The 24,907-nt window shown below is 34.3% G+C and overlaps 1 protein-coding gene across 6 annotated transcripts in view; it reads left to right on the top strand.

The window, feature by feature from the left end:
* Positions 1-24,907, top strand: part of LOC141453027 (uncharacterized) — a 251,856-nt gene that overhangs the window by 61,132 nt on the left and 165,817 nt on the right. The window contains exon 2 of one of the 6 annotated variants that reach the window (XM_074125726.1): positions 4,200-4,272. The exons of the other annotated variants lie outside the window; for them this stretch is intronic. The gene's annotated coding sequence lies outside the window, so the exon portion shown is untranslated. The remainder of the gene's footprint in view (positions 1-4,199; positions 4,273-24,907) is intronic. 6 annotated transcript variants of the gene reach the window in all.

Raw genomic sequence — 24,907 nt, 5'->3', positions numbered from 1 at the left:
CTTGCATCCTACGTCAAGTTTTTTTTTTAATAGCGGCACATACTTCAACACGTGTGCTAATTGAGTTGCAAAAGAAGTGGCAAAAGTGATCTCCAATTAATTAGTTCTCTTCGTTTTTCTCTTGTTTAATTTATCCATTATTTTAGTGTGTTTTTAATCTTATTGTTTATTTACGTTTCTTTTTTGTTTAAGTTCGAATTTTAATACAAACATTTTTAAAGAAAAATATTGAAAAAGGGAGATAGATCTTTTTCAGTGTAAGTAATGGGTTATCCAGAATAACAATCAAGTTTTATAACTTTTTCCAGGCGAATTGCTTCTATACATCTTTTGACAAAATAAATAAAAGAGAAACAAAATATGAAAACAAGTTAAAATTAATTACGTCAAGGCCGTGGGGCTATAAGGATGATTGTAGGCCTATTAACTGGCCACTGCAGGCTCGGGAAACACATACATCGCATTGGCCTGGCAGGTGATAGCCTGTGCAGGTTCTGTCAGGAACAGGAGGAAACGGCACTGTACATGTGTAGTGCGAGGGGCTCGTATGGCTAAGAATGTTACTTCTTGTGGAGGAAAAGCCAAGGCCTGTAAGCTTTACCCAGGAGTTGCTCTCCCAGAATTAAGAGTCTGATTAAAAGGACAGGTCTGGAGGGTGAGCTCTAGATTAGGGGAAGCCACAATAGATCCAAAGGGGTCGCAGTGGCGTAGGCCTTAAGGGCCGCCCTAGTTTAATCTATCTATCTAAGATAAATTAATGATTAAAGGTTTGGTGTGGAAGATTACCCTTATAAACATTGTTTTCAGGGTAATCCTGCGAGAAGTTGATAATTAAGGATGGAATCAGAACCTTGGTTACCTTAGAAGAAAATATTTGATAGGTAGCTAGTGCTGGGTTGGATAAACTTGAGCTAAACCATAAGACACACTTTCTCGAATGATTGGAGAACATCCAGAGAAACAGCTGGGCGATGTAGCTTCAGCTCAAAGGAGGTGGTGATAGTGATAGACTAGCGGAGAGCCCAGTAGATGGTAGAGTGGCAGTTTCGAAATCTAAACTGCCGCAATGGATGGTGATTTTGCTGACGGTTTAGAAGTGGTTTATCAAGTAGTAACCCGAGGATTGGGCAAGAGGTTAGCGGGTAGCCCACAATATTATCAATTTATCAAAATATCCACTTAATGATGCTATGCAAAGTGTTAATACTTTTAAGCATGAAAAATGTTGACTTTATTTATCACCTAATCAATGAATAAAACAATAATTTACAGTCTTAATAAGCAAATAGTCAATTACTGCAATTTTGTTCTTATCAAAACTACATAATCAGTATTTTAAGAAGAGAATGCTTAATTAGGAAGGGACGTAATTGTTGAAGAAGTAGCACTAAAGGGACATTTAACTATCTTCTTCTTCTTGTTGCAACCTAATTATAAATAACTAACTTTCAGTCATTAAGTTTACAAAGAAGGTTATGTAATTAATTAACAGTTAATAGAGAACGAAGATTTATGCAACGATGAATGTTTAAGGAAGAAAAAGAAGTGGCTAGATCTAGGTAAGAATATTATTTACCAATCAGCTGACAGAGAGAGACAGAGAGAGAATGCAGTGACAAGTTTTGGATCGCGTGTGCCAAATGGTTTCCGATTGCGTGTCTGACAAATTGTACATTCTATCAAATTTCTAGCTTCTATTTTTTTAACAAAAATAAAACTCTCAAATCCAAATAAATGGTTGATTGAATGCAGGCATAAAATAAAAAACGAATCCATTCATGTCGCTTCTTTGTTTTAGAACTTAAGAATTGTACTTAAACAGTACTCGTGGCGCAATCTATGAGAGAATCAATTAACCAATCCACATTACTTACGGTTAGTTCAAAACTATAGCACGTAGTAGGCTGTAGGTTTTGTCCGGATTCCCAAAGCAGATTTCCTAAAAAATCACCAGAAAATCCTAGGTCTGGTTGGAAAGTTAAAGAAGTCCTAGTTAATTCTATGTAACTAAAAATGAGCACCCCCTGAAGACTTGGCTAAAGGAGGAGCAGATTCAACCACTACTTCAGAAAACAGAATCCGGCTCTAACTGGTCTGGTTCAAAAAACAAAAAAAAACTCATCATTGGGTATTATAAAATGTTGAATTGTATATGCTGAATTCCGTCGCAAAATTTATTTGCAAAATGCACAGCCAGGTGTGGCTGATATTTTTGTGAAACGCATAAATTTGCAACGTCCAATTTTTGTTCAACACTACTTAAAAGAATTTGCTGATATTTTCCTCAACAGAATATCACATTAGATAATCTTAAAAACGTTCAAAATTTATTGATCTAATCTAAATATATAAAAATGAATGTGTGTCTGTCTGTTTGTACTCGATAGATACAAAAATCATACATCCAATCGCCGTGAAAATTTGGGAAATTATTAGGTATATCCCCGGGAAGGTTTTTGGAATTTTTTTTTAAAATCAGAGTTGGGGTTCTAGGTGCACCCGAACAAATATCCCAAAAATATCAAAATAACATTTAATTAGTAATATTTGTTGAAAGTGTAACCATGAAAACCATGAAAAACAGTTTTTTGCAATTATTAATACGAGAATAAATTATACCGAAGATGATGGAAAATACATTAAACTAAAAGTACTCAACAATACTATTGATGTTGATAATCGTTGGGTAGTACCATATTCTCCATTACTACTAAAAACGCATAAATGCTGAGTACTGCAATTCAGTGAAAGCTAGAAAATATATTTGCAAATATGTGAACAAAGGAAGCGATATGGCAGTGTTTGCAGTGGAAAATACAACTGCATCTAACGATGAAGTCACCCAATATCAACTGGGACGCTACATAAGTAGCAATGAGGCCGTATGGCGTATTTTATCATTTTCCATTCATGAGCGATATCCAACGGTTGTTCATTTAGCAGTACATCTTGAAAATGGACAGCGTGTGTATTTTACATCAGAAAATGTACGTGCAAGAGCAATTTCACCACCGCCAACAACATTAACTGAATTTTTCACATTATGTAGAAATGATACCTTTGCAAGGACACTACTGTACTCTGAAGTAGGGATAATTTTATTGTTAATTTTCATTTCGATGTATTGTATACATACATTATGTTTGAGGTATCAAAACTGCCTTTTTGTTCAAACACAGCAACGTGTGAACGGGTACAGCTAGTATAAATTATAAATTTTTCTACAATATATAAATTATTTAGAAAGGTAGAACAATAAATATTCAAAAGCTAAATTAACAATAATAATTGAATTCTGGTTATTTCCTTTTTATGTTTATTAACAATAGAAATATGATTAAAATGAATTTAATTTTATTTGACATTCGTGACAGCGCATTTAGTGAATAGAGACAGCGATGAATATTAGAAACTTAATAAAAGGTATTGTTAGAATTTCTGGCCCTAAGGATTCAGCAAGCCCTTTTGTTTATCCCTTTGTCTCTTTATTAATTTTTCAATTTTGTTTTACAAATTCTATAACTCTGTTTGCATTTTTACAAGTCTTTTTTCTAATTTCATTTAGAATTTAAAATTAAGTTCACTCTAAGAATTGACTGAATTTGGTTAACAATAAGATTTGGCCTAAGACATTTTTGAAGGAGTTGTTAGTTAATTGAGGTGGCATCTCTCAAATAAAGTTGTTAAATTTTTATTTTATTTGTCCATAATGCTGCAGTGTTTGTGGAAGATTGAGGCGTGCAAAGATAAGGCTCTATTTTTCCTTTCTGTTTTTAAAGACACAGATATCTATTTTTATTTGATACAGATGTTACTAGTTGGATAATTTGTTTGTTTTATTCATTTAAATATACTTTAAAACAGGAATAAGATTTTGTTTTCATCAATGAGGAGAAATCCTATTAATGTAGACACTCTCTCTTTTAAATAAACTTAAGTAAATATTCTGTAAGAAAAAGAAAACATTAAGAAGTCAATGATAATAATGTACTTTAGAAAAGTTTAGTAAAATTGAACACTTTTCTTTTACTTTCCATTTTCTCCTGATTACTTAGCGTGCTTTTCTCTTCGCAACTTAATTTTATTTTTTTTCGTAAAAACAAAACTTAAACAGTGATTTCAACATTCTTTTCTTTATTAAATTATTTTGTTAACTTGTTATCTTGATTTCTTTTTTTTGTCTTTGTTTGTGCTTCCAGGTCCTACTTACAAAGTCTTTGTAGTCTTTGTCCTGAACTCAAGAAGATTCTCTCTTTCTAAACTTCTAAATTCGTGAGTAATTTTCAGATAAAATAATAATGGTGTTGTAATTGAATTATCTGGCAAAAGTTGGTCTATTGTTTCTATTTTATCTAAAAGAAGGATATTAATTTGCTTTTGAAAGCTTTTATTGATTGATGGGTATATTTTTCCTTAATTGAAAATCTTTTAAAAGTCTCATCGTTTTCTATTTTGTATTTTAACTTCTTACATTGTCGTTCAGGCTCTGAGCTGATCACTAAGTTCTGTAAGATTTTTTATTACAAATATTAATAATCTATTAGATTTTGTCAAAATGATGTCCGAGGACAAGTATATATGTAATTATTAGTTATAGATAGTGTATTCTATGTAGTTATGCAAATTTATGCAATCATCCACCAAGCATTAAGCAATCTCCAAAGACCACGGCAACACTGTCCGGCATTAAAGCCAACAAAATGGTATACATTATAAGGAATAGAACAGCATAAATTTACCTGTTATCTAGATAAGATTGAAGATTACAAAGTAAGCTTTATTATATTGGCTGACAGATTCTGGCAAGTTTTTACATGTTTTATATTTATAAGACCATGTTGCCTGAATGGTCTTGGTTTAAAGGATAGATTATGAGCAAAAAAAAGAGTTGAAGCAATATTAAGTTGGTTTTGCTCTAGTCACACAGCTTTTGGTTTATGTCTGTGAAGAATCTATAAGACATCTTCTTCACAGCTACGTGCAGAGTGCATCGAGGGAAAAATAACTCAATAACGATTTAAATATAAAGTAAAAGCTTGAATTCTTAATACTAGTATTTAGAGACGACCTTTCTGTAAAGTACTTTATATTCTTCTTGTAACATTTACGTAGAGTTCACTAATAAACTTCTACTTCATTAATTACGAAAATATAAACAATGATTGTGCTTAAATCGATGTATCCAGAAAGGACGAACGATAAAGAGATTTCATGAATGCAGGAAGATGGAGAACTGCTACAGTGAGATGCTGTAGATAGAGATTTACCGATTGGTTGTAAATAGATTTATGATGAGTAGATGTAAATAGTATGTCGTTGGACGTAAGTAGGAGTTGTATTAGATTGAATTATTCATGTTAGTGAGCGTATTATAAATATAAGAAATGTGGAAGTCGAAGCAAAATAAATAAAATAAAATAATCTAGAAAAATTGAGTAGGATTTAGTAATAACTCCATGTGTAAAGTGAACAATTCTTAACCTCCCATATGAATTGACTTGCGATAAGTAAAAATGAATGCCAAAAATATTATTTTGTAAATATAGAAAAAGGATATTCAAGGCAGATTTAATGTAAGACAGATAGGAAGTGACGTCAAAAAAAAAAGGGTCTTATGTTTTACGACCCCAGCAGCTAAGTTACTGTGTGACATGTTGGGTAAAAGATAAATGTGGAAGATGTACCCAACAAGGTCAGTATTTCGCCATTCTTCATGTAGTGAAGTAACGATATTTCATGAGTAAAAAAACTCCTTATCAAATCATCTTTGAAATTCTAAGTCTTTTTTAGGCTTAGTTTTTCTGACATTCTAGTTGCGACATTTTGATTGTACAAAACTGCTGTTTATGATCATCAGGTGTTGTGGAAAAGTCCCATCTCTGTAAATTAGAGATACTCATGTCATACCTATGTACCCAATTTTATTTTGCTGCAGAAGACAATGGTCTTTAGTCTATCTATGTTGCATGGTCTTAATAATACCACAGACTCCCTGCGGCAGTAATTTGCTGCTAAATACTAATTAAGCTGGATAAAGTAAATGAAATCTAAGACCGCCCTAAAATCTCGTCACAAAATATTTGGGTTCTTTCACAGTTTTAACCAGTTTAAGATAAAAAGAATATTAAAGACAATCTATATCATGGGATATTAATCAAAATGCGTGTTCCTGCTATAACACACCCATTCTAAGAAAGATTAAAATTTATATTAAAAACCAAACCAAAACAAGCGCCAAGAGCACCACTGTAATCGTTAGGCCAGTTACTACCGGGTATTATCAGAGAAGAGAAAAACAAGTAGCAGCGTCCCTATGTAGGTCATTGGGCATCAAAGGTCAGGGGTTAAAAACAGTCAATAACTGAGTCACTATTCAAAATGTTTCCCAAGTTTTTACTGTTTCCGTCCTGTTACTCCAATCATTCTTATTTGCAGCAAACAATTGATTATGATTAATTCAGGCATTAAATGCTTAAAATACGTTTATCGTCTTAGTGAATATTAAACTATAAATGACTCACACGACTTGGAAATTTTCTAGCTGTAAGTGACAATGATTTTAATAGTACGGAAGAGGAACATACCAAAACTTTATACACTTTGCGGTATCTATTCTCGAATAAAATTAGTATTAAGTATTACATACGATTAGCTCGAAGGCTCCTGCTAGCTGGAGTTCCGGTTCAAGTCCTATATGCTTCGTTTACTCAGATATTTTTCACTCCCCAAATGTTTCTATAGTTCACAATGCGGTGAGTAAAATTTTCTTTCATTAAGTTAAACGAGACTCAAACGAATTGACCTCAATTTCAGATATAAAATGTTGAAAAGGCTACTCGAAAGACGATCAAAACTGACCCTGACGAACAAACGATCACTATATTCCGCTCTACTTGCCCCAATATGGACGTACAGAATACAACTCTACGGAAGCGCTAAAAAAACGAACATCAACCGACTTCAGACCTTACAATCAAAAATTCTAAGAACAATAGTTAACGCTCCCTTCTACGTCTCCAATCATACAATACACTCTGATCTCAATATTCTTCTCGTTTCTGGAAATAGCGCAAACTCGCTACACAAAACTCCACTCAAATCTACACAATCATTACAACCCTCTGATCCACAACATGTCTACCACAACACTTCCTTCTAATCCTCAACGCAGACTAAAGCGGCGGTGGCCACGCGACCAACTCGATACAACGCCGACCTCCTAGGATGGTTGCTGTGTAAGCTTGCCAATCTGGCGAACTAACGGCTTCCATCACTGGATGGTCATCGTTCACTCCACTCATGCCTCTTGGCGCACGTGTATGTAAGTGCATATATATGCGGGCACGTGTATTTGTTAAGTGTGTTTGAACGTGTAAAGTTAAAATCAAAAAGGCATTTCTGTACTTCGTGTGATCATCTAGCGGCTGTACTTTGAAAGTATGCAAAGTTACCACATTCCCGAACAAGACGTTCAAGAGATCAGAACGATGATCTTTCCTTCTTCGATACAGAAACGCTGAGATTTATTATTTTACTTTTGTCTGGGATTCTGCATCCCTTTGATTATATCCGAAATACTCGAAAAAGGAGAACCCTCTTTTCTGGTTTAAAGACTTCTTAAAGTATATTTTTAGATGGCCGTTGCGCTGCTAGCGCTAGGAGAGTCTGTTCACTGAGACCTGAGGTGGCCGTTCCAAGCTACTGTTCACCACCAAAGAGAAAAGACCCTTGAAGCCTTTTTGCGTTGGAGAAGTTATTGCTTAGAGTCAAAATGCTCCACAGTTCTCGAAATTCTCATCAGTGACCGGCGGAATGCCCTGAATGACTTAATCAATCCTTACCTTTAGGGTACGAAAGACTCAGTGGTCCCTCTCTTCTTAGGTCCATTCTCTATGCAGACTAAGACTAAGAAGTGAGGGAGCAGTCGCTAGTCAGAGGAGATATTACTTCAGGTTGTAAATCCCCGGTCCATGTAAAAAAATAAGAGATTCATTTCTCTTTTTTAGAAAGTAAAAAGGATCCCTTTGGCAGCACTGCCTGGGGAAGAACCTTCACGCTACTTTAATCTAATCTAAGCGTCTCCATCAGTCTTTTCTGATAGAACTTTTCAATTAAGAAGTCTTGGCATGTTCTTCACCTCTATAAAGTCAATCTTAGGGTTGGATCGCCTACTTGCAAGTTTATCTCTTCGGTTAGTAAGTCAAGGATGAAATACCACAAGTCAAAAGTAGATTTATCAAATCCTTTAAGACATCCTTTAATCTAATCTTCCTTGAAAATATTCTATAATAAAAGTTTTGGATTGAAACGGAAATAGGAAGATAATTTTGGAAGGACTCGTTTTTGAGAAAAACTAAAGAAAAACCATAACTGGAGAATCGAATCAGTAAATTGGTAAAACGTTTATTAATTTTTATTGACTCTATCAAAGAGTTTTGTGCATGAAGTGAAGCACGGTAACTTTAAAATGAATTTCGAGGTTTTTAGACGCAAGTAGTAATTTTACTGCATGACAACTTCCGCTTATTTATTTATTAAATGGACAGGAAGAGAGGAAATTGGAAAAATTATTCTAATTTCCAATTTCCAATCTATAATAGATACTAAAGAGGTCATATTTTGGTTCTATCTACATTTTACAGAATATAAAGCCAGTCTTATGTATTTATATTCAATGTAAGAAATGGAACGGACCATAAGTAGTACTAGCTTGGAGTACAGGATTAAGGATACGTTTTCTTGGAGTTAAGAAGGGGGAAAAAGGATTCTAATCCTTTATGGTGGAAAGACCTTGAGGCGAAGTAGGAAGAAAAAAAAAAAGGATAAGTTTGGAGCTTAAGGTGAAATTCCTCAACTTAAAAATTCATTTAAACATATCTTTGTTTGTGTAAAGTAACTTTTGGAAGAAAGAACAGGAAATGAAGCTAGACATCGCTCCAGACGTACCAACAGTACCAGAACATTCTCTAACTCCGCATAGTTGCTGAAATAATTAAGATTTAAAAAAAAAGGAAGCTGTATTTTCCTTAGTTTTTCAAATTATTTTTCTCTAAGAAAAATATTTAACATTTGCTTGTTTTCTTTCTGTTATTCTCAATATATTTTATTTTTTCACTCGAGAAAATGTTTTGTACATTAAAGAAAAGAAAAGCAATATGTTTTCTTCCTTTTCTTTGTAATTTAAATTATTTTATAACTTATAAGAAGTTGAAATTAAGGAAGCTCCTGGTTTGAAGAAGTAGGAAATCCCCAACAAAAACTCTGCGATATCTTGATTAGAAGATGATATATTGACAATAAAATTTTCTGTACTTGACGTATTGAGTCAAGTAGCGAATTCGCCTTACATATCCTTTTATGTATTCAATTATTTTTGACTAAATTAGTATGGATTTACGAGGGTCGTTTGAAAAGTCCGTGCAAAAATAAAAACTGCATAATTTTTTGGGGTAAACCTTTTTTATTTTTCAACATAGTCTCCTCTTAGGCTTATACACTTCGTCCAACGCTGCTCTAGTTGGTTCATCCCTTCCGAATAATAGGATTTGTCCAAGTCTGAAAAATAGCCATTCGTTTCTGCAATCACCTCCTCGTTTGAATAAAATCTTTTTCCCGCCAGCCATTTCTTCATATTGGGGAACAAATAGTAGTCCGAGAGAGCCAAGTCTGGAGAATAGGGGGGATGTGAAACGAGTTGGAACCCTATTTCCATTAATTTTGCGACCACAACTGCTGAGGTGTGAGCTGGTGCGTTGTCGTGATGGAAAAGGACTTTTTTCTGGGCCAATCGTGGGCGTTTTTCTTGCAGCTCGGTTTTCAAACGGTCCAGTAACGATGAATAATATGCACCTGTAATAGTTTTACCCTTTTCCAGATAGTCGATGAGGATTAATCCTTGCGAATTCCAAAAGACAGTCGGCATAATCTTTCCGGCCGAAGGAACGGTCTTCGCCTTTTTTGGCGCAGATTCCCCCTTGGTAACCCATTGTTTAGATTGTTCTTTGGTCTCAGGAGTGTAGTGATGTATCCATGTTTCATCCACAGTGACGAAACGACGCTTAAAGTCCTGCGGATTCTTCTGGAACAGCTGCAAACCGTCCTTGCAACACTTCACACGATTTCGTTTTTGGTCAAGCGTGAGCAATCGCGGCACCCATCTTGCGGATAGCTTTGTCATGTCCAAATGTTGATGCAAAATATTATGTACCCGTTCATTCGAGATGCCCACAGCACTAGCAATTTCACGCACCTTCACTCTTCTGTCATCTATCACCATATCATGGATTTTATCAATGATTTCTGGAGTAGTAACCTCAACAGGGCGTCCAGAACGTTCAGCGTCACTTGTGCCCATATGGCCACTCCGAAAATTTTGAAACCACTTATAAACTGTTCTAATCGAAGGTGCAGAGTCACCATAATGTTTATCAAGCTTCTCTTTAGTCTCCTGAGGCGTTTTGCCTTTCATAAAGTAGTGTTTAATCAACACACGAAATTCTTTTTCGTCCATTTTTTGAAAATCACTCGACTTCCTCGATTCAAACGAATGGCAAACACAAAGAAATAGACCGATCTGGCTGAAACTAGGTGTGTGTTCTTCCAAGAGATGCTACTAACTAAACATAACCTCGATACGCGCCAGTAGTGCTATCTCTCTGACTTTGCACGGACTTTTCAAACGACCCTCGTATTTTTGCAATATTCCTAATTTTGGTTTTCTTTCAAGGAATCTTCCCTAGAACTGCCCAAAACGAACTTTTCTAGAAAAAAAAAAGTTACTGAACTATTATTATTGTAATCTATATACGAAGTTGAGGAAAACTCGGCGAGAAAATTACAAAATAAAAAATGTGGGAACAAAATTCAGCAAAAATTCAATTGAGGAATTTCCTTTGAATTTACAATCGAATTAAGAGTCCTTGATAATATATGAGAAATGGATCATTCGTATCTTCGAAACGGCATTTTAACAGCAAATGTCCTTCATCCCCTTTCTCCCAATAATTGCTCAAAATCGTGAGAGGGAGAGAAAAGTTTTGAGCTCTCTAAATGAGAGCGTAATAATGAATGAGTTAAAAAAAAACGGGAACCATTTTACAGGTGTTAGACTATGCTGATGACGTGGCTTTATTGGCAAGATCTCAAGCAGAGCTAAAGGCGATATTCTTGGAAATGGAAGCAGCGGCCAAAGAGTTTGGATTGGAGGTTAACTGTCAGAAAACCAAATATTTGGTTGTGACAAGAAAGAGAAGGATATTTCGGAACCTACGGTTGGGAGAACATTTGGGTTCAGTCTTAACCTCTAAAAACGATGTGACAGAAGATATTGCTGGACGAATGGCTGCTGGAAATAGTTGCTTGTGGGCTCTTCAAACGGTGTTTAGAAGTAAAAAAATATGTCAAGAGCAGCAAAAAAAAAAAAAAAGGCTTCTTAAGACAGTGCTGAGGCCAATTGTCACCTGTGGCTCAGAAACGTGGGTTTTGACCCGAGCAGTTAAGCAAAGGGATACGCAGGTTGGAAAGGAAAATACTAAGGAGAATATTTGGACCTGCGAGGACAGAGGAAGACTTCAGAATCAGGACGAACCAAGAAGTGGCTGAACTGTTTGTGGAGAGCCTGATATTGTGTCTTGCATAAAAGGTAGGGAGTCTGCGATGGTTGGGACACGTACACCGAATGGAGGATATAAGTGCTCCAAAGAGAGCATTGTATGGGCATCCTGGCGGGAGAAGGCCCCGAGGCAGACCAAGGCTGAGATGGCTTAGGGACGTGGAGGATGATATTGAGGCGGTCGGCCTGCAAGGTTGGAGAACGGCTGCGAGGGACCGTGAACGGTGGAAAGCTGTTGTGGCTGAGGTCCAGGCCCTTCACAGGGTTGTGATGACCAGGGAGTAGTAGTAGTAGTATTTTACAGGAAATTTTAAACAAGAGCGATTTTAAGGTTGCTTTAGTTCAGTCATGTTTTTTGGGGGGCAACCCAAAGAAAAGATATTATCTATTATGGTGCAGCATTATTTACGATTAATTATTGCCATTCTATAAACATTTTGAAAATTTCTGAACTTCAATTACCCAAAAAAAATATTTTCTTTCACACCTAAAACCACGCAGGAGCTATCTCTAAAATTAGTATAATTTTAAATGGACCTTTATTGGATAAATATTGCAAGCTAAACAGAAATGATGGCTTCGTTAAACTTGAAATGAAAAAAACTGCTATTTGTTTTCTGCCGAATTGTTCCATTGTTTGGCCAGCCATTGTTTGATTATTAAGCTTAATGAAGAAAATCCCTGTAAATAGCATCGTAAATTGGTAGCGCACTAATCGAAAAAACAAAAAATCGACTCAACCATATTTAACTAAAATAAATGGGAGCTTGATTAAATTTATTTTCTATTTACACCTCCATTTTTTTTTTTTTTAAAAATAAGAAAATCTAATCTTTTTCTGTTGTTCTCTCTAAGAATACGAGATAGTTTTCGTGACCGTAAATTTTTAAACTTAGGATTGAAGATTGGCGAGGAATCGGTCAAATAAAAAACAAACTCGTCTTTTTGCCAACGTTTCGACAAATATATTGTCTTCTTCAGGGCGTGGCTATGCGGGTTGGTTGAGTTACAGAAACCATATAAAACGTTGGCAAAAAGACGAGTTGTTTAGTTGACCGATTCCTCGCCAATCTTCAATCCTAAGTTCTCACAAAGCTTTATCTTAATGCTGATGGTGGAGTGGGTGCATCAATTGCGGTGGTCTTAACATTAATTTTGGCTTCCTTTATGCCAGGAAACAGCCAAGGCATGTATACACAAGACAATCTGCTTTCCGTAGTCTGATAGTCTAGTGATAGTGTAGTAAAGCGCGTTGAAATTTGAAAATGGTATTCACATTCACTCTATAAAAACCAGAGTAATTATTAACATCCTTTTTTTTACTACGATTTATAGGAGTAACGATGTAACAGCTTGTAGTATTTTATTACCAGTAATTAATAAAGGTTTAAATCTCTTTGTTCTTATTACACATAAGAATTGGTTTCGAAATATTACTTCCATAACAATTCTACCATCTGTTAAAAAAATTAATGCAACCCCCGTGAAACTAGGCGAGAGAATTTCAGCCAATGCCGTCTCGTGTACTAAACATTCTACAAACAGTAATTTATGATGTTTCTTGTTTTAATTACTTGAATTACCAAAGCTTTATCCATTAAAATCTTTTGCTTCAGATAATTCCAACTTTCTTGTGAACTTAATTATAATGTTAAGCAAATTCAGTAATTATTAAAACTGGTTGGTTGTGAAATTAGTTCAGAAAAGCATTCAGTCCATGAACTTGTTATGGCTGCTAGGTTACAATTTTATGATTTTTGAATAATAAATATTGCAGCTTTTAATGGCTAACTAATTACACCAATTATCTAGTTATAAAATAGAAAAAGAAAAGAAAAATGCTAGAACAATTTTATTCTATCGTGTATTTTCTTTTAAAAGATCAGCTCACAGTTTTGCAAATTCAGTTAAAGAAAATAAATTCCATCTGTATTAAAAATGTATTTATCTAGAAATAAATTTTTGTGATGGAATCTTTTACGTCAGCATTTGATGCTCTGTTTGTCGATAACAGAATATCGGAGACTATCCAGTCGAGCGGAACAACGTTTAGATTTTGAAGCATTTTATTTTCTGTTAGCATGCTTATTTCCTTTGATACTAATAGATTTCTATTTAATTCGGAAAATTGACGACACACATGAAAAAATTGTTTTCTTACTAACGGTAAAAAGGAAGTAATCAGTTACAATTTAGGACCAACCATTCTGCTGGAAAATGCCGAGTTTAAACGAAGGAAACAAAATTGAAGTCTCATAATTATTTATTTATTTTCTCAACTTTTCCGGCAATCTCATAAATTATTACATTTTCTTTTGGAGTTGTTTTATCTTCAACAAAAAATACGTTCAAATCTTAAAGATTTCTAAAGTTTGTCCTGTTATGCATGTTGAAAATTACTTTTATATCAGTGAAAACTAAATAATTCAATCTATTAAAATTCTTCTGTAAAAATAGTTAACACTAAATATGATTTAAAAAAAAGGTATCAACTTCAGTGCTTTATTATTGTTCATTATTTTTGGTGACTGATTCATAGTTTCAATAGGATGAAAAAAATAATTGCCATTTCAGTCGTGATACATTTCTGTGGCTTGGTGCAAGAAGTGCAAATGTCAAAAAAGAGGATTACGAGTGTACCTCCTCTTTGGAGGATGTACCAGGAGGGGGGGGAAATATTGATGCTAAATTTTGACATTGGCACTAGTAAGTTTTAGTAACTCAGTTACTACTTTGAAATTGACTTCGGCACTCCTTGCAAGAAAAATTGTGATGGTTAATATATCAAAACAGATATTTTACTCATTTTTACCGAAATCTGACACTTCTTGCACCCAGCCACAGATTTATTCTGCCGAACTTTCTGATACATGACTGAACATTGTCAGTCCATGAACAGACAAGACAGAAGACACACCAACCCTGTAATGTAGAAATATTACTTTGTAAACTAGCCCTGAAGATGACCCCTAGTGGGGTTAGGTCGAAAGTTCGGCGGAATAAATGTATCATGACTGAAAACTGTCAATTATTTTTTCATCCTATTCAGTGCTTTATTTTATTTTAACCAGAAAAAACACACAAAAAAAAAATGGTTTTAGAGTTTCTGGTAGGTCAAAATATCAGCAACAAAGTAGTCGAACAACAATGTTCGACTCGTACGAACAAACCCATGAACGGCACATTAGAGGTAACCAAAACTGAAGGCTTCTTCTAGAAGTGATCCTAAATGGCAATTTTTAGACAAAAGTTATAGCTCTTTGTGATACGTACCAGTTTTACAGACAATTCTAGAAGCTGTGTGTGAATTTCAGAGAAAGAAATAAAACACTCGATCGGGTAAATACTTCAGTTTGAGAAAGATTTCAGCTGAGTTTAATTTAAGGAATACATTTAACCCTTTTTTTTAAACATTCATGAGAGAGCGTACATAATACAGGGTGTCTTCAAAGGTGCCTCCTCTGGCTCGCAAGCCAGGTTAGCCAGGAGGTTATCAACTGTTCTCTGTATCTGAGGAGGCACCTTTGAAGGCACAGTACATACTGCACAAGTTGAGTAAAGTGCATTGTTTAATAAATTAAGGAATAAGTTTGAACCATTGAATGAAAGATATTGATCACTTAAATATGTGGCAGGAAGTTTCCAATTTTTTTTTGGTAATTAAACGCAACTCTCCCAAAATTACCAAATAATTATTAAGCCTTCTTGTTTTTAGCAGATGTAAAATTAATTTTTAGCCATTTTTTGTATGCTTGAGAACATCTAAAGCTCTTAACATTTGATTTTTCTAGCTTTACTGCCTTGGCAATATTTTTAGTAGAAAGAGGATACATAAAAATGACTTATCGCGTGCTCTTCTTTCTCTTTGATAACAAATTAAAAAATTGAAATATGATAAATAAATACCAGATTTTGAAATGGCCTAGCACCTTTAATTTTGAAGATATCGAACTGCGGTTTCCGGTTTCTTTCATAACTTTTTATACTCTTTAAAACTGTGTATATGTTAATGAGGGTCAACTGCGAACCCTCACTTTTGGTCGCGCGTCAGTCGCGTATACGGGAAGGAATCTATAATCAGGTTACATATTCTAAAACTAGAGGTGACGGGCAACAAATTTTTCCTCTACCATTTTTTGCTCAGATTAACCGTTTAAGCATGAAATACATTTGAGCCGTCTTAAAATGAACACCCTGTATATGAGAAAGGAATCCTGTACAACCCTCTCATCCCAGATATACCCATAATCAAAATTTTTTCCCCGAATAAGTTTCTAATAAAAGTGATAGGCTTTGGCACTTGTTTAGTTGTTGGCACTTAAACCAAACTACTAAATTAAATTTTCTACAAATTTTTCAGTTAAGTTAGATACCCACCATGAAAAAAAAAAACACCCAAAATCAAAGACCAATTTTAAAAAAGCCAGTTTTTCTTATTCAGGGCCCCCAAAAAACGGATCTTTCTATTGAGAACTCAAAATTAAAAAAAAAATCTGCGATTACAAATACGAGAAGTAGGAGAAAATAAGAAGTTACTACCCAAAAACAGGAAATGACGTTTTGCAGTTAACATTTAATAATCGTTGTTTTTTTCTTTTTTTTAAACAAAAAAATTAAAAACGTTTTATATTCAATTACATAAAATTGCTGTTAGTCAGAGGTTGTTTTTCTTTAATTTATTTTATCCTTTTATAAATGTTATTTGTAAAATGTTATTGGAATAGTTGTAACAGAAAAAAGAAGAGTTACGTATTGCCCCATCTGTTAGTCTGCGAAAAAGTGAGAAATTTCTAAATTAGCTACAATCTGGCCTAGCAGTTCTCCCACCCATCGTTTATTCGTGTTGACATTTAATCGATCTTACAACATTCACCGAGTAGAATTACATTGATTACAATCGCAGTACAGAGGAGAATTTTTCAAATAACTTTTTTTTACTTTTCATTACTTCTACTTCTAGATAGATCAACTGGAGTTTATTTTGTCTAGGCGCATTGCATATAAATGTAAGATGCATCCAAATAATATTATGACCATTATTAACATCACTGTGAGATGAACCAAGCTGTAAATAACTAATAAAGATTACTCATTCTGAATTAAATGTTCTTTTTCAGTTGCGTCAATAGATTTCACTTTCAGTTTCAGATTTCTGATCTAAAGTTTTTGTATCAGAGCTAACAAAAAACTACCATTTATTATGCAGATTACAAACCAATAATGAAAATAACTTATCCCTTAAGGCATCTTCTATTTTCCGTTTATAACATTTCCACGCCCAGACCAAGCGCGGAAAACACACATCATTTTTATTCAACTTAAACAATTCACATAACTGTGGTGCAAGCCAGCACTTCAATTTATTTTTTGTCTAAACGAATCCTACAATAGCAGAGATATGTTTTCCTGTAAATATGTCATACGATATGACCAAAAAATAGAGGATATTCTGACGAGCTGGAAACAGCTGACAGATAGATATAAACAAACTTCTACTACAGCTATTTGTAAGCAATATTTCATTCCATCTGTGACCCACATTTATTTATTTTTTAATCCAAAATACCTATGTATTTCGTTGTTTTCTCATTATTAGATCGTACTTATTACTTTTACACTATTTACTAACATAATTTCCAACTATTTGTAGTTATAAAAATTATACCGAGCTCAGAGCTCACTTCGGTTCCGATACTGATAAGTTTTGGTTAAAATCTGTCAAACTGGATGTTTAAATCTCTAATTAGAAAACATTGATTTTCGGGAAACTGAGGATAGCTGGAACATTACCTAGAACTCAATATTGTAACCAATATTTACTTAAAAAATACCATGTTTTGTTTGAAAAGTGTTAATTTTTAAGAAGAAATTATTCTAGCGTTTTCTCTAGGTTTTTCTTTAATTCAAATTTTCCAGTACCTTCATAAAATTGTTATCTGTTCAGAATTAGTGTCATAAAATTGACATTACCTTTAGATGCTTTTTTGCATAATAATGCAAAGTATCTTTATGCAAATCTACTGTAATAAAAGAGGGAAAAATATTTTATTTACAGGATTTAACATTTATATGATACTGTAATAAAACAGTTTGAAACGGAAACTAGTATAATGCAATTTTGGCAGTTAAAAGCTAAATGTCTATAAAGGATATGGCTAGAACTACAACCATATGACGTCGCTGGAATATTATGGATAATCTTCACTTTTATGGGAATGGAAAATAAAGTAAAGTTGTTCAAACTATGGTGTCAAGTGAAGTGGTATGGTCACTGAAGTAGTGGGCTTTATCAAGAACTTGCTCGAGTGTAAAGTAAATGAAGATGTCAGCAGGATAAGTTGAGGCTGTCACCAAATACTATGTCTTTAGAGTGTGAGACAATAATGGCGAAATGTGGGCAATGGCCGTTTGAGGTCACCATTTTACCGTTCAATAGTGCCAAGTCTAGGACAAACGGCAGACCTAGAATTACTGGAATGGATGCATGATCACTTTTCGCTTACAAATTAAAGAAAGTATTGCGAATATGCCAAATTTCCAAAAATCTGGAACCATTCTAAGCGGAGCCGGCCTCACGATGTTTTTCCTCCAGGAAATCACTCATACAAACCTTTCCCTCTGAAGTTAGGTGCGAGATAATAATTCACAACCAGATGTCTAATCGGGCCATCTCGAATACTGGTTTGAGAATCGTCTCATATATGGTAGCTTTTATGTTCCTTGTGATTCTCAGTCACCTATACTAAGCTGCTTATCGACTTTACATATTCTGGCTCACGCCTGGTCTAATTGGGATCGGAGATCATCACTGTTTTCAACTCAGGTGACAAGGTAAGTAAGAAAGTTAAGTAAAATACTTCACTATAGCTACTAGCTTTTTTGGAGTTTTGAACTCCCAGAACTGAAAGTTCTATTAATTAGGTCCAGATGGGTTTAAAGAGGACCTAAAATGGGTTTTCTCTACTTATGTAATGAACCATTTGTCAATGTACTTACTCATGAGGGCGAAGATCTGACTGAGAAAGAGGAATCCGATTGATGAAGATTAGAGGAAAAACTAGTTTGTACTAAAAGTCATTTTTTCAAATTATGTTCATTCAGCTTTATTCCTTTTCTGATGTCAGGGAAGAAACGGGAATTACAAGCCGCCAGGATTGTAAGAAAAGTGTTATGTTCAAAAGATAACTTTTTAATATTTAAGGCATAACATTTGTCAGTTAAGCTGAATGTACAATATCTTGCCTAATTCTGCTCTTTAACTTTATGTTAGGCTGGAAACATAGTGGAGCGGCGCGCAAAGCGGCGATGATAGCGAAGAGCAAAGCGGCAAAAACAAAAACTAGAAATAGATAGAGTTGCTCTATCTTCGCTTTGCTCGCCACTATGCGCGGTCCCATATGTTAACTTGTGTTTGATTTCGCCGCTTCGCTCTTCGCTATCAGCGCCGCTTTGCTCGCCGCTCCACTATGTTTCCAGCCTAAGACAAACTAGCGCAACATCGTCCCCTGGTGTTGAAGCAACTAAACTTTTAGGAAAGAAATGTCTTCAGGTTAATACTTTATTGAAAAGACTATGCTTTTGTCCTGGTACTGAAGACTGTGTCTGTATTTAGCATCAGTGTTGAAGGTTGATGTCAATTTAGAGTTAACTAGACGAATATTTGAAGAAATATTTAACGAACCGTAAAAACAAGCAGCGACAATTCAAACTATTTACCATCAAAGCAGATCAAGCCAAAGTGTATTCCAAAGGAGAAATCGCTTGGTCTCAGCGCATGGGCAAATAGCATCACAACCAGCTCAATATTCAGTGACTGCTGAAACTTTGTTGGAGAAAAAAAAGATATATGTATATCCCATATTCTTTAATTACGCATTCAGAAAAAAGTACACAGTAGGTAAAAACAGATGCGGAAACTAAACTTCTACTAATTAAAGCTTCCAAAAGTCTGGGGCAAGCTGTTAGAGCTTTACTCTAACTCAGATTTTTTTAGAAATATTTAGTTAGCCGTCAAATTTTTGTTGTTGTTCTTTTCCTAAATTCATAAGTTTTTATTCATTTAAATCTTAATTTATTACCTACGCCTTAAAGTTTAAGAAAAATGTGATCACTTCACAAATTACTAACAGGGATTTTACAAAAAATATCCCATACTTATTGCCGTAACTGTGTGTACAGGACATATCACAAACAATTGGTGTAGATACTAAGCGCATTGCTACATTTAATTTACTCAATTCCCATCTTTTATTCTAGAAAATTTAATTTTATGACACTCTATCATGCACATACTAGGTTTGAGCATAGTTCTTCAATTGCTCGATAGTTAGCCTTGAGGTCTAGTGTCGTTTCAGTAAAAGTTATTCAACTTTCAGTAAAAGAAGATTCAACTTAGCAAACAGTTGCGACTTAGTTATTGCAGTGGGTTTTTATGGAACTTTTACGATTATTTTTAACAGTTTCTTTCAGTAAACCATGGTACACTGTGGTCTTGATGCAATGTTAGAATTGCTAACCAATCTAGAGACAATTGTTCCATGTGTCTAGGGGTACGTTCACAACGGAACTGTGAGTATAGATGATAGCAGAGATGATAACTGATAGAGTAAAATATAATCGCTGATTAGTGTGCACAACGGAGCTGTGATACATGCAACATGTCGAGTAGTGAAGAAGCAACAAAATGGTATATTTTAAAGAAAAAACGCTTTAGAAAATATCATGTACATCCCATAAATAAAAAACGAAGTATTTTTGGCGAATTTCACTATTTATATAAGGAACTTAGAAATTATCCGGATCGTTTTTTTGAATATGTGAGGATGGGTCCACCCACATTCGACTATATTTTAGAAAAAATAAGGTCAAAATTAAGAAAACTTTGGAAAAATTGTCATGGAAATCCTATAACCATAGAAGAAAAACTAGTGATTACTCTTAGGTTAGTAATGATTTTATTGAAAAAAAAAAAAACAAATAAATACACATGAAAATAAATGTAAGCACGATTTAAAAAACAAAATATTGTTTAAAAGTAAATAATAAAATAATAACCAAAAATAATGAGTAAAGAGAGCACTAAATAATTTTTCTACGTCCATTTTGAAGCTCCGATACTGGAGTTCAGCTAGCAGAAAAATGAACAATTTAATTCTATCATCTATGCTCGTTTATACCTGCGCGTATGAGTCACTAGTCGCTGCTTCGTTGTGCACGCTCACATTCGAATGTATTATGTTTTTCTTTAAGCGCTGATGCATCACTCCTATCATCTCTGCTATCATCTATGCTCACAGCTCCGTTGTGAACGTACCCTAGGATTGTCAAAAACTGGATTCAGCAAGAATTTAGAGGACTTTGTAGTACTTAACAATGCAATAGCTTCTGTTCAACACAGATTTTAGAAATCATTCGTTTAGTATTGTAATTGTAGTTTTGATCTTCTTCCAATTAACATTGCTAATTAACGCAAATTGAAACCTCTTTGGTTAAGTCCTGGACGTTTTAATCAGATTTGAGGATTCCGTGTGAGTTATTTGTCAATGAATTACCCAAAAAGTAGCCCACAATGTCAGAAATATCAATTCAGATCAGAGGGATTAGTACAAGTCGATCTTGGAGTAATTCTGAACTGGCTTTTTGTCTCCTTAATCGTTTGTAAATGGATTATTTGAGTTAATTATATGAGCTGCCTTAAGAATCAGAGATTCTTAAGAATGAGAGAACGTGTTGATTCTTCGGGAAAAAAGATACGAGTAATTACCAATTACAGTCATAATTGTTTATTGCCTACCTTTCGATCTAAGGACTAGATCATCTTCAGGGCTTATACTTATTATAAATGTAATTTGTTTCACCAACAAATGTAAATTTGTTTGTGGGTGCTAACCTTAAAAGGTTGACTGGCCATCTATCCTGTCTGTTTGAGCCACAATAGATCCAAAGGGGTCGCAGTGGCGTAGGCCTTAAGGCCGCCCTATTTTAATCTATCTAATCTATCTATCCTGACTGTTTAGGTACTCCTAAAGAAATTGAAGTCCATTTCATTCGAATCGGCCTATTCTAAAGGAATCAGCTACCAAAATTCTGTAATTTGTATCGTAAATCAGCTGAAATTGTAACAGATCGTAACCATGATTGGTCAATAATCATCAAAGATACATTCTGATAGCTTGCATCCGTTTTGTTCATTGATCCATTTTCAGGACGAACAAATCGACCACTCACTACTTAAAAGTCAGAACAGAAGGCAAACCAATCTTTAAGGTTAACTCCCACAATGTAAAATGTAATTATAATAAACAGTACAAGCCCTGAAGATGACCTAGACCCTAGGGCGAAAGCCTGCCCCACAAAAAGTAGAAAGTTATGGTTGAAATCAGCGATAACCTTACTTCCTTTTGGAGTAATGCATCAGTTACCACAAAAAGATACTTTACAATCTTTAAAAAAAACCTAGATGTGCTAGAATATATTTGATGCTGGCCTACAAATAATTAATAAAATTTATAATCCGTTATTATAACATTAATAAAAAATTATAAAGAAAAATAAAGGAAATAGAAGAACATAAATCTGAAAACTCAATAAAACTACCCGACAGAGTTTTCCATCTCAGGACGCGCAAAACTATGAGAGTAACACTCTTGTTTTTCCAATAACCTCTTAACACAAAAGAAATAACCTCTCAAAAGAAGTATGCGCACGTGTCTATGTGTGAATGTGTTAAGTGTGTACCAATACAATGTAAACTCCCATCATTATTTTTGCTCAAAGAGCTTAAGAGTTGCTGGTGTTGTTAGGTGTGCCCAACATGGGCTCATTTTTCATGTCAAATACTTCTTTCTAGTGTAATAACTTTCTAAACTGTCTGTACAAGCTACGCCACCTTAGTCCCTTAACAGTTTGATTGCAACAGTTCCGTGCTACACCTAATCAACTTACAATTTTTTTGCAACACATAAATCATTATCAAAGTTTATATTTCAAAATATTATTTTGTTTAATATCAAGTAGGAAGTGGAAATTTTTTATTTTATGTTCCTACCGGAAACCATTACAGTTTCAAAGATAAAGTTTCGAAATTTCCTGTGACGTTTTCTCAACTTTTGACCCAAGATCAAATAAGTTACACCAAATATTTTGTTACTCAAGTACTTTCTCAATTCTCTTTTTTTGTTTAAAGTGAATTTAATTTGCGATTGCATTCACACATATTTCAATGCTTTAAATCCTCTTTTTGAAATTTAAAAAACGCAGCGATCCGAAACTAATAATGATTGAAAAATTAAAACAATTATATTGCTACACACGCCTGAATTTAGTGTGCTTTGTAGAGATTGGTGAAGATTCTTATTATTATTATCATCACTATTATTAATCAAATTATGCAAGAAAGTGAAGAGAGGATAGGAGGAATGGCCTTAGGTGGAGCCTAAGAGCTCATCCTAAAAAGTGCCAAGTGCAGCTAGCTCCAACCTCTATTATCAGTTCACATAACTTCTGTGCACTAAATGCAGAGTAAAGTCTACTCTGATAGTTTAGTTAGGAAGCCAACAGATTTAATGAGTAGCCGTCTACATAGTGCTGTAATCTTCAGCTTATGCCTTACTTAGGAACACTGTTATACAATTAGTTTTAAAGCTGCCCGTGCTAAGTGAACATTGACTATTCTTTTTCTTATTTACTGTTACTAGTAAAGTAATGCCTATTTTTTTGAGACGGGCTTCACTTTCTACTACCGAATTAGGCGTCATTTACGGAAGTGATTAGCCAATATACTTTACCCCAAAGTTCTCAAATTAAACATTAAATAAAAACCAAGCCTAGACCGGGAATCGAACCCAGTACCACAAGTATTAGCTTCATAATTATCTAATTTAAAAAAAAAAATTAATTAGAAATTTGGGCGCTTGTAATAATAAGGATTAATATGCAAAAGGCAATGCAAACTGTGATTTGATAAAATATTTTGATTAATTAAGTTGTGATTATAATGTAGGGAGTAGTTAGTTCTAGATTCTGGACTCTGATGATAATGTATAGACGAGAGACCATGTTACGTTGGCCTGCCACTGAAGGGAGAGACATTCATTAAACCGTTAGAGGAGTCCAGGGCGATCAACCAACAAACCTGTGGGTAAAAGCACTACCCACACACTCAGTGTTGTGGCTTTTGTGTCTGTGTGTGGTGGGTAACTGTGGATGGGACCCTCTGATAGTGATAGCTAGCTTCCACAGTATCTCTATTATGTATCACTGGTATTACCCCATTATGGGGCTATCTAACTGTTCACCTGATTAATTAATGTTAATAACCAGGTTAAATATTTATTGTAATTATGATTTAAATGTCTTAGTACTTGCTTTTTTAACTTTAGTAAGTTATTGGCTAGAAGAAGTGCTACGATTTTTGGCTAATTTTCTATTAGAGATCAACTTTCTAGTTTGTAGAAAACGGTCCAACAGTCTTACTCTTTGAAACCTTATTTCCTACTAATTTAAAGCATTTTCCATTTTGATATTTTCTGACAAATCGCAACTACCACCAATAAAGTGATTTTCATTGTAATTTAAATTTTCTTTTAGTTGCGAGGAAAAACTAAGGAGTTAATTTCAAATGATAGGGTCATGGCTAACTAAACTCAGATGAACACTGTCCCAATGTATGTACCAATTATTCCATTCTTCTTCTTCCTCATTTAAGTTCAATTAAATTAGAAGAAATCTAGTGGCCTCAATAAATTTAAGATTTACCGTCAAAGAATGTCGTGCAGCGGTTTTCCTTTTTAACAAAAAACCCAAAAGTACCTTAATAAAAACAAATGAGAGACTTCTATCTTTTAGGGCAAGCAAAAAAAAAAAAAAACTAGCCGACATTTTCTTATCTATCCGCTAGCCCTATCAGTTTGGACAAACATAGATAATACAAAAGCCACAATTATGTAAATTGCACCCTAACCATTTTGGCTACGATAAATAGACCGCAGATTTATTATGTTGGCTAATTCACGTCATTTATCACGAGATATTATCTGGCCCTGATTTAATTTAAAACTTGACAATTTTATTATTTAAAGAGCTTACTTGATATCTTGCTGACAGAAATGGTATTCAAGCAGTTAAATCTCTGATATGAATTTAATATAATTCAGTTAGGATCTAATTGTCTATGTAGATTTTGAGTAATTGGTTTATTACGTACATTTAGTTAGAAACGTAGTTATATTTAAAAACAATCTGATGTTAACATTCCCAAGACCTTACTCAGTTATCAGTCGTCGCTGCTGGTATCCC

This window comes from Rhodnius prolixus, unplaced genomic scaffold, assembly GCF_049639745.1.
Source record: "Rhodnius prolixus isolate KJV_2025 unplaced genomic scaffold, Rpr scaffold_3, whole genome shotgun sequence".
NCBI classification, from domain to species: Eukaryota; Metazoa; Arthropoda; class Insecta; order Hemiptera; family Reduviidae; genus Rhodnius; species Rhodnius prolixus.
This window is presented reverse-complemented; position numbering and strand designations above follow the sequence as displayed.